Source organism: Rattus norvegicus, chromosome 11 (assembly GCF_036323735.1).
Source record: "Rattus norvegicus strain BN/NHsdMcwi chromosome 11, GRCr8, whole genome shotgun sequence".
Taxonomy (NCBI): domain Eukaryota; kingdom Metazoa; phylum Chordata; class Mammalia; order Rodentia; family Muridae; genus Rattus; species Rattus norvegicus.
In genome coordinates, this window is record NC_086029.1 from 73077896 (window position 1) to 73096664 (window position 18769).

The window sequence follows — 18769 nt, forward strand, 5'->3', positions numbered from 1 at the left end:
AAGAAAGCATACATTCAAAATGTTCTATGGAGTGATTCAGGGACACCTTCTATATTCAGAGAATTACCCTTTGCAAATGTCACTGCAAAGGACTAATATACACATATGTTAAACCCACTTTCCTTTTGCCTTTCCCTAAGTAATCGAAGGTTAGCTGATGCATATTCTACAGTTTTAACATCCAGTATAGCTCTGAGACTATCTTTCTTAGTTACTATTTTTTTTCTGAGCCCAATTTTTCTATTAGTGTATTTAGATAATCAAAGCTATAGAAATTCTGAGATAAATACCACCTTCGTTCTATAGCTCAAGACGGTGGCATCTGCATTTAAAAAGGGCTGTTTGTGCATATGTTACACAGGATAAGGTTGGGGAAAGAAAATAACTAAGCTTCAGAAACGAATATAAATATCTATAATTTCATTTGGAACTAAGCATTTGTAAGTTTGCTCACTCCATTTCATAGATTAGGATGTTGATGCTTAAGAGCATTAAGAAGTTTCAAGGAAGAAATCATTAGTAAAGCCTGATGTTTACATTATACCTGCTTCTATGTTCTCTGCTTGCAACTGCCCTATTAAAAAGCATTTAACAAATATATAAGGAGCAAACGTGGTAAAATGAAGTGGACGCACTCTCTCCTTTATGGATGCAGAATAGTCTTTGATCATTTGAACGATGGTGGTGGAAAAGGACTACTGGTTTTAATATTAGACACAGTAATCTCTAAAAGGTTTCTTGCTAAATTCTGTATTGGCTTCAGCTTCTGATTATTCTAAATGGTTCACTGGACTTATTCAATATGAAAAGTCCGGGTCCTAGGGTGATTCCCACCAGTGTACCTATCTGCTAGAGTCTGTTGTATACTTCCAGCTCCATGTGGTAATCTCTTCTCATAGCAGACACATACTCTCTGAGTGAAACTCGACTATAAACATTTTATGGCCTGAATTCACCATAGCCAGCGAAACACATGGTGTTCAGAATTTTAAGACGATTGAAGGCTGAAGGTACGACAGCTAGTCATCTTTTTACCTTAAAATCTACAGTGATGAAAAATCCCTTTTAAAATCTGAAACTATAACTTAAAGCAATAGATTTCTTCCAAGGAAAACTTACTCCATTTAATGGGAATTGTAGCACAGTGGGCAAAGCATCTTCCCGTCATGCACAAAGATTTGATCTCCGGCACCATGTAAGCTGTGAGTGGTACATGTGTGCAACCATTGCCTTTATGATGTGTAGGTAGGAGGGTCAGATGTTCATAGTTACATACTGCTACAGAGTTTGAGTCCAGCCTGAGATACATGAGACCTAGTCTCCAAAAGAAAATACAACACACAAACCAAACTCTCACCTTACTTGAAATAATCATCAAGATTGCTATAAGGTCAAGGAAGAATCAAAGATAAAAGTTTGAATATATCATTGTTCAGAAAGCCAGAGCCAGCAGCCCCACTAATATGAATAAGGATAAACTGTACACATGCAGACAAAATAGATATCCTGGCCCCATGTTATCCTTCATTCTCCTTGATAATTTCTAGACATTGAACCTTTCTTTCTTTGGGGCTAGTTTGGAAATACAACCCACAACCTTTCTACCTTGCTTTTCTTTCTCTGCCAATGGAAAGAAAGAGATTTTAGTTGTTACTGTTGCACTGCCTGGTATGACTGTGCTACTGGCTAGACTGGCAGTTCTGAGTGCCACACTGAGTCCTTGCCTTGTTTTCATATGGAGATTTCAGGGATAGAATAAGGACAGTGGAAAGAAAGGGTGGCAGCTAGTGAAGTAAGACTAAGGGCAAGGTAAATGGGGCTTACACTTCTGAAGGCTAAGTATGCTATAGCCACAAGGAAATATAGAACTTGGCTCTTTTCCAAGGTGGGGGTGAAGTGTGGTTAAATGAACTTTTTTTTTTTATTATTAACTTGAGTATTTCTTATATACATTTCGAGTGTTATTCCCTTTCCCGGTTTCCGGGCAAACATCCCCCTCCCCCCTCCCCTTCCTTATGGGTGTTCCCCTCCCAACCCTCCCCCCATTGCCGCCCTCCCCCCATAGACTAGTTCACTGGGGGTTCAGTCTTAGCAGGACCCAGGGCTTCCCCTTCCACTGGTGCTCTTACTAGGATATTCATTGCTACCTATGGGGTCAGAGTCCAGGGTCAGTCCATGTATAGTCTTTAGGTAGTGGCTTAGTCCCTGGAAGCTCTGGTTGCTTGGCATTGTTGTACTTTTGGGGTCTCGAGTCCCTTCAATGAACTTTTAAAGAAAGCAACACAAATACATAGGGACTATATCAAACAGAAGACAGAGGCAATGCAGAGAATTGTTAGGAATAGCCTGAGTGAGGAAAGGAATACTTTGAACGTTACCTCCTCAAGCTTTTGGAGACTCAAACACTAGGTAAATTTGGTGGGAAGCGGGATAAAGGTCAAAGAGGAACCTAGAAAGTAGAAGGGAAAATGCTGACATGGGAAACAGATATGGCCTGGTGCCATGGTGGCCACATTTTGTCCCTGATCAGGACTTTACAATGGGAATTATCAGACTGATAGATCTGTCTCTTTCTTAGTTGCCAGAGACAAACGCAGACACACAAATGCACACATCATAAGACACAGGACATATGAATGTCAGGAGACTGAAGTTATAGACTGTTTACTCTGGAAATACAGAAAGAAGCAAAGGAAAATGCGATCACCCGAGGAGGGAGTCAGACAGTGATAAATTAGGTAGTGACATAGAGTTCATACTGGGAAGAACACATTGTAGGCATCAGAACCCAGGCCCTCACTTTCAGACATATAAACATTCCCCTTAAGCAAAACTTTACAGAGATCTGAGAATCAAACTGTCACTGCAGTGAGAAGCGGGGAGAAATTTTGTTTTCAAAACCAGCTGTAAGTACCTGTAAGATCTAAGTTTGGATAGGCATCGCAAGACACTTAGCTGCACAAAGGGACCATTTCTGTGACATGTTTGAGGATGTACTTTCAGCACAGTATTCAGACATCCAAGTTACTTCGACATGCTTAATAATAACAGATGCGGACGTCGACCTTTCTTCTACCCATGCTGCTCAATGCACACAACAAAGCACTCTGCATTGAAACCCAAGAAATGCACATAAAGAAGTAAACATTTGGTTTTGGGTCAAGAAATGCTGGCTTTAGGCAGTCAAACTCCTAAAGTGGGAGTGCCAAAATTAAGAAATAGATAGGAATGAAGAGAAAAATGAAGAGAAAAGGGGGGAAGGAGAGAGGAAGGGAAGGAAGAAATGAGAAAGAATAGGAAATGAAATGATGAGAAAGAGAGGTAAAAACTATATTTGCCTCCTTTCCTGCTTGCCTGATCCTTTCTTTCCCCACCTCTAAAGCAGGACCCACAGACACTTACAGCATTCCCACACATACTCATCTGTTGTGACTTCTCTCTGGTGCTTTCCAGTGATGGACACTCTAATATTTAACTCCGTAAAATGTTGTGGTATAAATAAAAATATTCACCTACAATGTTAGCTGGTCATAAACAAGCTCTTTTTTTAGGTAGGAGTTCTGGCACTCATGCTTAAAAGGAGAGAGTCTGGGTTCTCTGTGTCTAAAGCAGAGAGATCCTGATCGGATGCTAGGTGGCAGTGTTAAGCCATGAACAGGCACACACCTAAGACTCGCCAAGTGACATATATAATTTGTTTTGAGTGAGATGCACATAAAAGTGGATAACTCACAGAGATGGGCTAAAGCCAGCAAAATAAGTTGCCGTGACTGTCCATGAAGGAGTTCATAAACATGGAAAGCCGGGAGTCATTCCTTTCACGGGATTGAGCAAAAGGCAGCTCATATTTTAAGACTTGACTTTGGGATTTTAGTATCAAAATTTCAAAGTAATACTGTCTTTTCAAAATGTGACTTTGGCATTGAAATTCCCTGTATGGTCAATATTTTTTTTCTTGTAGCTGAAATACCCCCACACGCCAGTATATGTGATCAACATTTGTGGCAACTAGCGGAATGTAAGGCAACACACGTTGCTCTGGTCAGGAAAGAAGGGGTCTCATAACTGGTTGCTTCAGAGATCAAATTGCCAACATAATCCTCTATGGGATCCTTGGAGACCTCTTCCATCCCTTTGCATTAACAAACTAATCAATCTCCTGTCTTTTATATTTGCTCATGGGTGGGAGGATATTAAGCTCACACTCACCTTCCAAGCACATGGTTCCTGATTTGGTTCAACTCATTGATTCCATTTTTTTCTTGGAACATTATGCCCAACTGTTAATGGAAGATTCAATTTTTCTTTTCCCCTACCATATATTAACCTCAGAGATTAAGTATGGCTGCCCTAAACATGGATCTGAGCATATAACTCTTGTCCTGAAGGCTGGAACAGACTTTGTAAAGAATTGCTGAATACAGCTTATGTAAAATATATTCTATACAGTCTAATAAGGCTTTAAGGGTCTGTGCAGCCTAACATCATGTATGTCAGCTCTTTATTCCACACATCTTTCTTTACCACTATGTACGCTTCCTGCCAGTACCTCAGGATACTCTTTACATATCAAGGTATACCATGCTTTCCATATATTTCTTCCTGTGCTAGGTTTAGTCTTAGTTTCTTTATCCATCAGATCCATCTTTATTCATCAGTTCCTACTTACCAACCCAAACCTGATGGTAAATATCTCCTTTGAGGACAGCACTCTGACTTTTCCTGGATAGCTGTTACGACATTTACAATTTTTAGGTGCATGACATAGATCAGATATATGTCTATGCAGTTAGAGTTAATTTTAACAACTTCTTTACTTAGGAGACTTGTTCAGTAAACATTTAAAAAGCAAAGATGCTAACATAGTCAGGTGCATGTTCTCACAATGTCTACTGCAGGCCTGTGCTGCCCCACTGTTTCAATAGAGGGCTAGAGGTGAAGCAGTAGGCACAGTTTCTGCAAACACCGGCTCTTAAAGAAGCGTCTGATTATTTTATTAAGAAAAGTGTAACGAGTTACAATTTACAGCAGCAGTGTCTTGTATGTTGAAGAACCAACAGCTTCAACTCTGAAATAGCTGCTGTTTGGAAGACTGTGACCCAAGACCATATTTGTGTTGACACTTTAGTATAGGGGTCAGACTGTCTTAAACTAATAATCCCTGCTACCTAAAATTTGCTTCTTTTATATGGCGATTTTAAAATATTTTCTTCCAAATATTATAAAAAGATTTACATTTGTAAAACATGGGCAGCTACTAAAAGCTACCGTAAAGAGAGACTCCACTGTCTCATATTAATGGAAAATATTTGGAAACCTCACAGAGTCCATGTTTTCATTTATGTACTTGACTTCCTTGTGGTTTGTCATACAGCAGTCAATAATCCAGAAAGCACGCCTCTTTTTCCTGAAGTTTCCACAAACAGGGTTTAGATCAGTGTTCTCAACTAAAGAGTAGTTTCATCCCAAGGAATTTTTCTTGTTGTTGTTGTTGTTGTTGTTGTTGTTGTTGTTTGTCAATGTCTGGAGATGTTTCTGAATCACGATTGTTCCAATTGGTATTTAGAGAATAAGGAAAGAGATAGTACAGGATATGTTAAGCTTAGGGAGGCCAGCCATGTAAAAGATTGTCCATCTCAGTGCATTAAAGGTGACTAAAAAGACAGAAAACCTTGTCTTAGGTAATGAACTAAATCGTACTACATATGAATAATACATGCATCCTGTTCACTCATATTCACCAGTGCCAGAAATTCCCAGGTTCTGTAAATATAAATAATGCAGGGAGAGTGAAGGTGAGGAGAAGATGTCAAAACACATGGGATGAACTGAGGGAGACAGTCAAGAGGGTCATTGAGTCATGTTCAAGCAATTGTAGGGACTGAGTTCATAAGGCAGTTTGTCATAGGATTTGCGGAGGAAACAAGGAGAATAAGAGGAAAAATGCACTGGGTAAAGCCAGAGATAAAAATGCAAATAACATAACAATAGATACAGAAACCATTGGGAATGGTAAGGATTTCTTTCTATTCAAAGAAAAATGTAAACGATTGAAAGGTGGTGTTATTATTGTTTAGTTGAACTTGTCTTTACAAGAGATGTAGCTTGAAACAAGTTAAATTTTTAAAATGTCTATTCATTCTGTTTATATGAGCAACTGTAGCTGTCATCAGACAGACCAGAAGAGGGCATCAGATCCCATTACAGATGGTTGTGAGCCACCATGTGGTTGCTATGAATTGAATTCAGAACCTCTGGAAGAGTATTCAGTGCTCTTAAGCACTGAGTAGTCTCTCCAGCTCACAACTTTCTTTTTAAAAGACCACCATATTGTTTACATGAAGAAAGATTACAGAGAAAAAAATAGAAGAGATTTTTCTTCAGTAATCCATACAGTGAGAGAGGGGATGGTAATTTACATAAAGAAGGTACAGTAGAGTAAAAGAAACAATATAGTTTCTGTGATCATTTTTGGGTAAGAGAGCCCACAGGAGACACAGAATTGTACGTTGAATTTGCAAAGTCAGAATTCAGGGTTTACTACTAATGATACAAGGCTCAAAAAATCAATCAGAACTATAGTTCTGGCTTGGGTGACGTTGTCCAGGAACTGAGCGTAACAAGCAATAAACATTATCTGACCCTTGAGATGCCTCAGCACTTAGAGATGTTAGAGGAGTGAAGAATATCTAGCCAGTAGGGCTGAGGATGACTATGCATGGAGGTAAAGAGGGCCCAAGCATGGGAGAACCCATGGCTGTCAGAGGCAATAAGAGATGTCCACGGGAAAAAATAATGGCACAAATCAAGTACCCTTGATGACTGAGGATCAAAGTAACAAAGATTTGCCAATGTGATGTTCACCAGTAGATGTTATTGGGTGGCAGTCCTCACAAGAATATACCATGGGACAGGTCTCATCTGGGAGGTTTACTTTTCAATGGGAGGGGGAGAGCAGAGATAGCCACAGGGAGAGGGAGGAAAGAAGAGAATAGGGGCAGGGAGAACATGACTTTTATTGGGGCCATGGAGTAGGTGCAAAGGGACATGTGACAGGAGTGCCTTTGGGGCAGCTGGAGACGACTTGTCTTGTTGCAGGTTCCCCCAAAAGCTGATTGTAAAGATACCTGAGCATTGCAGAGTCACTCTCAGCTGTCTGTGGATGTGGCTAATTGCTAACACCAGTGACCAGCACAAAGCACATACTCAAAAGAATGATGAATAGGAAGAAGCAATTGATAGACTTGTTGAAATGAGATCACACGTTTCCCAAGGAGAATGTATGAAGATCCTAGGGATTAGAGAGAGAAAGAATATAATACACAAAATAGCATGTCTCTAGAGAAGGCAGGCAGTGAGTTGGAAAAAGGACAGAGAGGCAGGTGAAACATTGGTGATGTAATCCTTAAATTCTAAGTAGACTTATCACACATTATAATGTTAGTTGGATAATCACCTCTAGTGTTCTGAAGGAACCAAATCCAACCACCAAAACGTATATGGAAAATGGCTGCTAGTACTGGAGAACACATGCATCTCATTTGAGGAAGAAAAGGATTATTGTTTAGAAGTCCTATAAGATTAAAGTCTTTTTTGCCTTGCCTTAAAGAGGGATATTATTTTCTTTGTTAATAGTAATATATCAGTGCTACTGAGAGAAATGAAAACTGCTGAAACAAGACTCATAGCTGCCAGAAGTAGAGCTTCTATTTCCAGGATTCTGCTCCACCGTCCCATTAGGACTCCCAGAGTCTACCTCTCTCTCATTTGTTCTTGTTGGTTTTTCTGTTATAGTTGAAGACTTTCTTTAAGATCATAGCCATCAGGTTCAGACTCACACCCTTGTGATTAGTAAGCTCAGTATATAAAGAGAATGCCTTCTCTCTCTCTCTGTCTCTTTCTGTCTCTGTCTGTCTCTGTCTCTGTCTGTCTCTGTCTCTCTGTCTCTCTCTCCCTCTCTTTCTCTCTTTCTTTCTCTCTGTCTGTCTGTCTGTCTCTGTCTCTGTCTCTCTCTCCCTCTCTTTCTCTCTGTCTGTCTGTCTCTCTATATATAGATGTCTTTTTGTGTGTATGTATGTCTGTGTGTGTTGTTGGTGTATTATTTCTAGAAGTATTTCTAAAAGTTCTTCTTGGTTCATTTACACAATGGAGCCATTAGCAGCAATGATTTCATGAACTTTGAGGACCAATGGATGGAACTTGAAAATATCATCCTGAGTGAGGTAACCCAGTCACAAAAGAACACACATGGCATGTACTCACTGATAAGTGAATATTAGCCAAAAAGAAATCTCAGAATGCCCATGACACAACTCACAGTCCTTTTGAAAAGCAAGAAGGAAGAAGATCACACCAAAGTGTGGATGCTACAGTACTACTCAGTAGAGTGAAGAGAATAATCTCTGGGAAGTAAAGGGAGAGGGAGATCTGGGAGGGAAAGAGGAAGGAGAGGAAAAAGGGGGGTTAGTTCGGATATGGGAGGAGATGGGAGAGAAGTATACAGGTCAGGAAAGGTGTGTGGCAGTGGGGAAGGGGGAACTGGGGCTAGCCACTAGAAAGTCCCAGATGCCAAGGTGCTCAAGAGGTTGCCAGGACCCAATAGTGAGGACTTTAACCAAAATAATCCCCAAAATGGGGAGATAGAACCTGTAGAGACCATATCCAGTAGTTAGGCAAGTCCCCCAGTTGAGGGAGGGGGCCTCCTATCCCTACCTACTTCAAAAATATTAATCTAGAATTCCTCATGTCAAAAGGAAATGCAGGGACAAAGAGTGGGACAGAAATGAAAGGAAAGCATGCAGAGACTGCCCCACCTAAGGATCCATCCCATCTGCTGACACCAAACCCAGACACTGTTGCTGATGCTAGGAAGTGCTTACTGACAGGAGCCCAGTATAGCTGTACCCTGAGAGGCTCTGCCAGAGTCGGATCAATACAGGTTTGGATGCACACAGCCAAACACTGGACTAAATGAGGAGACCCCAATGGAAAAGTTAGGGCAAGGACTGTAGGAGCTGAACAGGTTTACAACCTCATAGGAAGAACTACAATATCAACCAACCAGAGTCTGCCCAAGTTTCCAGGGAGTACAACCAAAGAGTACACAGGGGATACTCATGGCTCCAGCTGGATATGTAGCAGAGGATGGCCTTACATGCCATCACTGAGAGGGGAGACCCTTGGTCCTATGGAGGCTCGATGACCCAGGGTACAGAAACACTGAGCCACTGAGACAGGAGTGAGAGAGAGGCAAGAGGGAGAGAGAAGGGGATAGGGGGCTTGTGGAGGAGTTAACTGAAAAAGGGGATAACATTTGAAATGTAAATAAATAAAATAACCAATAAAAAAGAAATATAAAAGAAATATAAAAAGTTCTTCTTTGAATTGTAGTAATTAATTTAGCAAACCTATGTTGCATATCTACATTTGAAGCTAAGCAAATCCATCTTCTAACATCTAGGTTGTTAATTATAACCAATTATTAACCAATTTCAATACCAGAAAAACTCACTGCTGCCAGGTGTCTGTGTCTGCCTCTACCTCGGGGTAGCCAGGCCCTTTGTGCACTGAGCTGGAGTAGAAAGTGGGACATTTAGCCTGGTGCATGGGTACAATGCAGGATTTGGGTATCAGGGAATAGCTTCTGAGAACTGGTTCGTTTTACTGGGGAGGAAAGGGGTTTATTTATGCCCCTGGCATGTGGCTACCACTCTGGGGTGAGGTTTGTGCAGCTATGTGCCATTGACCAGGGCAGGGGTGTTGCAGGACACCTCTGCATACTCAGGGCATGCAGGGGAGGCAGTGCCATGGAGCTGGGAACCTTACAAGATCAAACAAGGAGTGAATCCTGATAACTGTTAAGGTAATAAATTCTTATTAGGATTGATGGGGGGTGCTGGATTGGTGGTGCCAGTTTGGGGGTGGAGAGTCAACTCCTATCATCATCATATATGAGGTATAAGGGCACACAGCTTAGAAAACAATAAATTGTCATAAAAGATATATCTGGTGAATAGAAAAGAAATGGTGCTAGTCCTTACGAAGACATGGCATTTTTCTGCCTTCTGAAGTATGTGCAACTGGGCCCCTGTTGCTCAAGATGGATTCTTCTTCTATAGAAGCAACCAATTGCAACTGAAAACACATAAACTTGTAAATATGTGCAGACTGTTTATTTCTTCTCAGTAGTCCCCAAACAATGTGGCACAACCATTATTTAGCTGTGATTTGCATCGTATTAATATTATAAGTAATCTACAGGTGATTTAAAGTTTAAAGCAGAACATATGCAGAATGAATGCAAATGCCGATACTGTTTTGCACAAAGCTCGTTTTAGACTCTGGGGACAGTGCTATACCAGGTCCATGTACAGTTACCATGGAAAAGTGTACCATTATGTTGGTTTATTTTTGCCTTTCCTCAGCAAGGAGAATAATAAACTAATGTGGAAGGATTAATTTTTTATCATTTGAAACTTTGGTTTACATAGGAATGGGTCCCAGACAAAGCTGTGCATATCTGAAAACCAGAGAATAATAAGAGATTTGTTTCAGAATGTAAATGCCCGGGAGAGAGGGATAAAGATGATTTGAAACAACGCAGTCTCATTTTGGCCAGGAATGGGGAAACCACGTGATTTCAATTGCTATGTGAAGCAGTGCCTTAGAAAGTTACTTTTCTTGCAAGAATATGCAATATATATGTATATATACATATATATATATATGAATCATTTCATCTATTATTATACTTGATCAAAAATCTTAATGCATATGAATCTGATTAATTATTGCCAAAAGAGCTTAAAAGATGATCTTTGGAAGGGAGGTCAGACCCAAGCATCCTGTGACATTCCCTACTTAATTGGCCAAATTAGCCCAGATTGCATGTCAATGCAGTTAAGATTAATATGGATTTCAATGCTGGGACAAGCAATGTGATTCTCCTTATGAGCTTTACCTTCATCTCTTAGAGCCTACTTCCCTGGGATGACCAGAGTTGTACGTAGTTATACCCATAGCCACTGGAACACTCACATCGCTATTTTCCACTGTTCTAGTTTGATAGCATCACAACATCCAGAGGCTTCCAGGGATATCTGCTAGCTTTCTTTATTGCCCACTTTATTCGGGCATCCACTTTATCCCTGCTTCCTCCTACATCCTTTCTAACACTACTTCCTCCATGAGTAAAGTCACATTAACACATTACGTCTTGTCAAGAGTTTAGAAGCATAGAGCGGCAGAAAGGGACCGAGTAGGGACATGTGTACAGCACCATAAAGGACGACATTCCCAATCTCCCAGGAAAATTAGTTTGGTCAACTAAAACTTTCACCAAGTTGCGGCACAAATCAGGACAGAGTTTTGAAGTGCAAACAGCTGCCGCTACGTTAACTCCAACATCTATGAATTGGACAGTGATATTATTAGTGTAAATAGAAAATGGGTGAACGAGTCAAATGCTTTCTGCTTCTGTAATGATTTGCAGCCAGGCACACACACTACAGGTGCTCTCAGAGATTGAGCTGATGGCCCTGCTGTGTGCACTGTAAACAATTATTATAGAAACTCCCTTTAGTTTTCCTTGACCCTTCCTGTGGTTCTCTTTGTGAAAACCTTCATTAAATGCCAAATGCTGTAGTCTAATATATCAAGTTCCTTGGCAAAGTTCTTTTATTTTTCCAATAGCAGTTTCCATAATAACATGCGAGTCGGAGAAGAGGTGTAAAGGGGAGGAGAAGGGTAACAACAGAAAGGTCACAGATTTTAAGCCATGTAGGGTTTTTTTATTATTGTTATTTTTGAAGTGTGTTTAGCACAGAGACAAATTGTACATTTACCGCAAGTCACTGGGACCTAACGAGCTCCTAATGTGGCCCATACTTCAAGGTTTTGCAGAGAAGGCCAGTAACTTAGCAACCACAGTTAAACCTTGACAGGAGTAATCATTGTTTGTGTTGCAGCTTCAGGCTTCCCCACTGTAGGTTTCTTCCTATTTTTTTCCTGTTGTTTTCTTGAAAAGGACCCCAGATCAAGGAAGAACAGCTAGGCAGGGAAGGGAGAATTTCCTCCTGTTGCTTCAGGCCATAACTGGCCTGGTTGGAGCACAGACCTGGAACTGAGAATAGCTTCCTTCTCTGACACTGTGAAACAAATGTGCAAAGCCCAGGAGTGGTCATGGCAGGTAATAGCAGGATGCATTTGACAGGAACTCAAATACAGGGGTTATAGAGTTGATGACTTTAACCCTTGTGGGGTTTTCAACTCAAATATTAACATGAAATTTTGATATCCAAAATGGTCTGGTTCTGGTATTTGTAGGCGTAACTGGCAGGGTTAAGTCACGTGGTCTGAGAACGAGCCTCTGTATTCCTTCAACTTCTTCCTTGCAGTCTATGTGGGTTTTCTACTGAAGAAAATGAATAGCCACTTCATTAGGGAGGGCTTCTCCTTGTCCTCCAAAGGGCAAACTAACAGAACTGATCTTGCAGAAGAATGTAGAGGTTAAATGCCTTAGAACCAGAAAGTACAATTTGTATTTGCTAAGGGTAACCAGAATAAAGAATTCTAAAGATCTCGGGAATAGTCAGGAGTACTGTCTGTTTCATGGTTTCCACAGAATTGAAGGTGTTAAGCCCTTGCATGGCTGTCAGGCAGGTATCGACAATGAGGAGAATGTTATGAAGTAGATCAGTCTCTTGAATCCACAGTTTGTCCCGTGCTCCAAATAATATCGAATACAGAGAAAATGGTCTATTTAATTGGGCTTTGTTAAGTCGAGAAACTAAAATGAACACTTTTTAGTTTATTTACATCCATGTTTTGAATATAAATCATATGATATTTGTGGAATTCAAAATGACTAGGCAATACAGCTACCTCTGCCTTTCACTAACCATGTGACTGGGGGTCAACCACTCAAGACCTCCCAACTTTTCTTACACCGCGGGACTGGGGGCAGACAGTCCCTGAATCTTAGCACTGTGCATTAGAATGCTGCACTAGAAGATGGTATAACATACATGATTGTAGTGTGGAATGAACCATCTCAGAAACAAATGCTAGTTATTTCTTCCTTTTTTTTGTAAAAACAAGAATAATTATAATTGTTTTCAACACAAAAAGACACTCTTGGGACCTTGTTAGTTTATGCATTTTAAGTTCTCTATTAATAATTTAACGAATACATACTTTGCAAATTTGTTTCATAAAAATTACTGTTGCTGATTCGGTGAGGGAAAAAAGAGCTTTGATGAATGTTTAGCACACATTTTCCACATATTAGTTTTAGAACGATCTCTTTTCTTGCCATGTAATTTTGTGTTTGAGGGGTGGTTAAATGAAGAGCTGATAGGAAGGGCTTCTTTCCTTGTGGACATAATACACATATGAAGGAGGTAGAGATAACAGATGGGAGATAGAAGACATACAAAAAGACTCTTTAAACCTTTGGAGTATATGTCTTGTATGAACCAGGAGAGGAAATTTAGATGTGTATTGAAAATGTAGACTCTTTTTAAAATCCCGTTTGATGATGATCCGTATCTATGCACAACATCAAGAAACCACATTGGCACAACAATGTGGCAAACACAGACTAAATGGCCTTCTAATTCAAACCTGCGTAACCAATTCATATCTCCCGTTTTCCTGGTTCAAACAAGATAGTTGTGCAATTGCAAAGTAGTCATATTTTGCAAATCTGTAGTGTGGGCATTGCCATAGTAGTCAACAAAATTAATTACATACATTATGCTGATGGCACCTTTAAGACACAAAGGGATGGACAGTATATTCACTTTATGCAAATATTTTTCATAGGTAAATGGGCATTTTTCCTCTCTAAGTAAGATTTAGAGAACCAGATTCACATATTAGATGACTAAGACTCAGCCCCCAAACCGTAGTACAGTCTATATTCAGTGACTGAATGACATCCTACTCTCACAGGAGAAGAAAGAGGGGATCTAAGGAAAAGAAGAGTCTGTTTGCAGAAGACACTGGCAACATGCAATAGAGTTATATAAAAAACATGGGTTTTTCTCAGGATCATCTATATTCCAAATTGCAACCCAAGAATGGTGTCTTAGTTAGGGTTTCTATTTCTGAGAAGAAACACCATGACCAAGGCAACTCTTATAAGATACAACATTTAATTGGGCTTGGCTTACAGTTTCAGAGGGTCAGTCCCTTATTGTCACGGCAGAAAGCATAGCAAGGTCCAGGCAACCATGGTGCTAGAGGAGGAGCCAAGAGTTCTACATCTTGATCTAAAGGCAGTCAGAGAAGACTGGAATCCTCAGGCAGCTATGAGAAAATTCTCTTTGCACATTCCATAGTGACCTACGTCCTCCAAGGCCACACCTACTCCAGGAAGGCCACACCTACTCCAACAAGGCCACACCTACTCCGAGGCCACACCTACTTCAACAGGGCCACACCTACTCCAAGAAAGCCACACCTCCTAATAGTGCCACTCAATGGGCCAAACATATTCAAAACACTACTGATGGCATTAGCAGTAAAACATGCATTTTGTGCAGGCAGAGAGAAGAAATTTCAAGAGGTCTTAAAGAGATCAGAGTTGTGAACACAGTTTCATCTCATGGGAAAAAGTGTTTTAAGTTCCATAATAAGATAATTTAGCACTTTACAAGTTGTAGTGCTGTACACTTGTATTCTAAATGAAAACAAACAAAAAGACCAGTTTTTACCTGCCAGGTTTTCTTTCACTTTATGCAGGTCAAATTCTGGGAACACAGAAATATACTTTTTCGCCTTGGATTTATTAAAGAATATAACAAGAACATGAAAAGAAGTTGCTATGAATTTTTATGAGGTGCAATAAATATATTTATCCCTTAGGTTAGAAAGATGTTTTTTGCTTACCACCCATAGGTTTATGTGTGAGAATGAGATAGGCTAGGGCTATGGTCCTCTAAAAAATGATCAAATCATATCCGTTAAGAAATAAGAACTTAGTGCTATTTATGGCAATACATTTTACGTTCACTTAATTTAGAGAAGATATACCTAAGGAGGTCATATACTTAAGGAGGTCACATAAGAATTTAAAATACCATAATGATAATTCTGTGTTTCCACTGATGGCAAAGACAATAAGTTTTGCATAGAACCAGCCCTCTCAAGAGATACACCATCATTCATGATAAAGACAGGTTTAATGCAACCCAGTGGCTTGGTTTTCACAACAGTCTTTGTGATTCTGTACCGATAAGTACGGCTTAGTAAAGGGGAATTTGCCTTCCCTTCTTAAACCATAGTCACCTCAGGTAAAGACCTTCAGCTCAACCGCACTTGAAAACTATGAGAAGAACACTGTTAAGACATGAGAAGTTATACTGACTTTTGAAACTGTTTACTAGTTTTTTAAGGTTTACTAATGCAATTCTGTCTGTGGCTCACAGTCTTAACTGACTGACTTGGGAAACCTCCTCAGGTGTAAGGCATGAATGCCAGCATATCACTTTCTATACCACTGTGGGTTTGACTTGCTGTCCCTAAATAGCCACATAGCACAGCCTGGCCAGGATGTTTGCTTCTTTCCTCCAGGAGCCAGCGCTTGCTCCCTTTCTGACATGTTCTACCATGTGTTTTCTGAGCTCCTCTCTTTAGGTCTTCCTGGAGGTTTTGTTAGTGACAACAAGCTTTTACTTATTGAAGCCTAGAACGTGGAAATGTCGAAGCAGTTCCTAAAATCTCTCTCTGCTTGGAGCAGTCTCCAAGGCAGTGACTTCAGCTCCGAGAGGCAACTTCTCTTTGATGTCATACCATTGAGCATGTGAAAAGAATCACACGGATTTGATGAGGATTCGAATCCTGGGCTCCATGGAAGTCCACCTATTTCCCTAATCGCCCCAGTCAGTTTATCATCCTGTTTAAGTTTCTATCTGTCTATACCCCAGTATAATCAATTTCCTCTATGTGAACTAGTGGAAAGCTTTCTGTTATTCTGAAGGGATACTTCAATGTTAAATAATGAAAAGCCCAAGACTTTGTAGAATCACAAAAAGGAAGCACGATCAGTTTGGAATCCAAATCTGCCAATTAACTAGCTAAGTGACTATGGGGGCTAGCTATTTTATCTCTTTAACTAAAATTATTGGAATAATAATACTTACGTTGCAAGATGTTTCTTAGGATTAAATGAGAAGACACATGCAAAATGGTGCCTGGCACATGTTAAGTGTCGAATAAATGTTAATTTCATTCCTTTTATTCACTATCGAAGAGGAGAAAGAGGGCCTTCTTATGATAATTATAGAACAATGGAAATCTACGTAGGAACTGCGGTGCAGAGAATACTGAACCTGGCCATGACTTCAGGTAACTACACCCTTAAACCAATCGGGTCTCCCTTCTATGAGAGAAATGCCCATATTAATTTTCTAGGACCTCCGTAACAAAATGACACCAGCTGGGTGACTGAAACAACAGAAGGCTCTTTCTTACTCTCTGGGAGGCTAGACGGGCATGACCCACAAGCCAGGGATCATCGTTAAGAGGATCATCGTTACCCTCTTTCTGGTCCATAAATAGCCAGCTTTGTGTTATGTTTCTACATGTCTTTCTTTCCTTTTCTTTTATTGATTTTTTTTTTACATTTCAAATGTTGTCCTTGTTCCCAGTCTTTCCTCTGAAAACCCATCCCATTCCCCTCCCCTTTGCCCACCCATCCACTCCCAGCTCACCCTTTAGCATTCCCCTCTGTTAGGGCAACAAACCTCTGCAGGACCAAGCTTCTCCCCTGACATGGAAGTCAGATAAGACAATCTTCTGCTACGGATGTACTGGAAACCATGGACCCACCCATGTATATTCTTTGATTGGTGGTTTAGTCCCTGAAAATTCTGGGAGATCTAGTTAGTAGATATTGTTCTTCCAATAGGGTTGCAATCCATTTCAGCTCCTTCAGTCCTTCGCTATATCTTCCATTGGGGTCCCCAGATCAGTCCAATGATTGGCTGTCAATGTCTGCATCTTTCTTAGTTAGGTACTAGCAGTGTATCTCAGAGGAAGCCCTACTGGGCTTCTTCCTGTCTACAAGCACTTCTTGGTACCAGGTTTAGCGTCTAGGTATGGAATAGATCCCTAGGTGGGGCAGTTTCTGGATGGCCTTTCCTTTAGTCTCTGCTCCATTTTTTCTTTTGTCCCTGAGTCTCAAGGTATGTCCTTTTGGGTTTGGGTTACCTCATTCAGGATGACATTTTCTAGTTCCATTCATTTGCCCACAAAATTCGTGAAGTCATCATGTTTTAATGGCTTTCTTAGATGTGTACGTGGAACTGGACAGTGGAAGGGGAGTGTGTGTGTGTGTGTGTGTGTGTGTGTGTGTGTGTGTGTGTGATGTCTTCAAAAAATTATTGATCTTCTATTTCCTTAGAGGAGGCACACATTTTTCTGAGTGATTGAGAAACATTTTACTTGTAAAACTAGACAATTCAAAATTAGTCCAATGAGCACAAAACAAATTGTAAACACAAAGAGAAAGTGTGAAGGGAAAAGAACACAGAGGTGACAAAAGTAGCCACGTATTTACATAATCAACAGGAAGGATGAGGAATCTTGTGCATATCTAAGTTTACTAATATATTTATTTGATTAACCTTATAGGATAATACCAACTTATATATTCATTTAATTTTACATGCTTAAAGGTCTCATCTACAAACACAGCTATATTTTCTTATGACTTTACAATTACAAACTGGAGGCAATAAAAGCATTCACTCCTTAATATTATACTCTATAATATTGATGTTATGAATGAAAGCATTTCTACCTATTTTACAGTACTAAAAATTTAGTTTGTAACATCACATTGCCAGTGTTCTCCAAACATTCTTCCGTGCCTTTAAAATTGGTTGGAATGCCACACTCCATGGGACATATTGAAGATATGACCTCAAGAGTTTTCTTAATAGACTTTAAAAATATTTAGAAAAGATTTAGAGGCAGCTATAGACCATCAATCGAATGCATTCTCTCTATCCCATTATCTAATACCCTCTTTTTCTCATGCCTCCTTCTTCCTGTTCATCTCCTTTGTTATGCTAGGCAATGTCGTACCTAGCTTAACATGTTAAACATTCACGCATGGTTTCTATTTGACTAAAGAGACAAAAATGGAAGAAAACCTGTAATAATTATCTTTCTGAATCTAGTTTAATTTGCTTAATATGATTCATATCATTTGCATGTAATCATCAAAGTCACAACTCCATTGTTCATTACACCTAGAACAATTTTCTTGTGACTATGTACCGGCTTCTCCATATCCATCCCTCTGTTGCTGAAGCCTACAGTGCTGCCATATTTGGCTAGGATGAATAGTGCTACAGTGGACATTGATACGCAAGAACTTCTGTGATAGGTTAACCTGAGGTCCTGTGTGTGAGAACCAAAGTCTGTCTATATAGCAGATTTAATTTAGATATTGTTAAATTTACAAATGTTTATATTAAAATATATCCTTTTCTTTTCTACTTCCAAGACCTCTTAAATATCTTCTCTCATTTGTTCTCTCTCTCTCTCTCTCTCTCAATCTCTGTCTATCTCTCTCAATCACTCTATTCTTTCTCACTCTCTTAAATTCATGTCTTTTGTGACCTTTTCTTAAATTGCTGTTACATAGACATATACACACCAACAACATATATATTCCTTAATATATAAATATAATCTTCTCAGTCTGCTTACTGTTACCTGTATTTATGTGACTTCAGAGGTGACCACTTGCCATAGG

General features: G+C 39.8%; 1 protein-coding gene across 2 annotated transcripts in view; it reads right to left on the bottom strand.

The window, feature by feature from the left end:
• Positions 1-18769, bottom strand: part of Lsamp (limbic system-associated membrane protein) — a 2169735-nt gene that overhangs the window by 1024611 nt on the left and 1126355 nt on the right. The window lies entirely within an intron of this gene.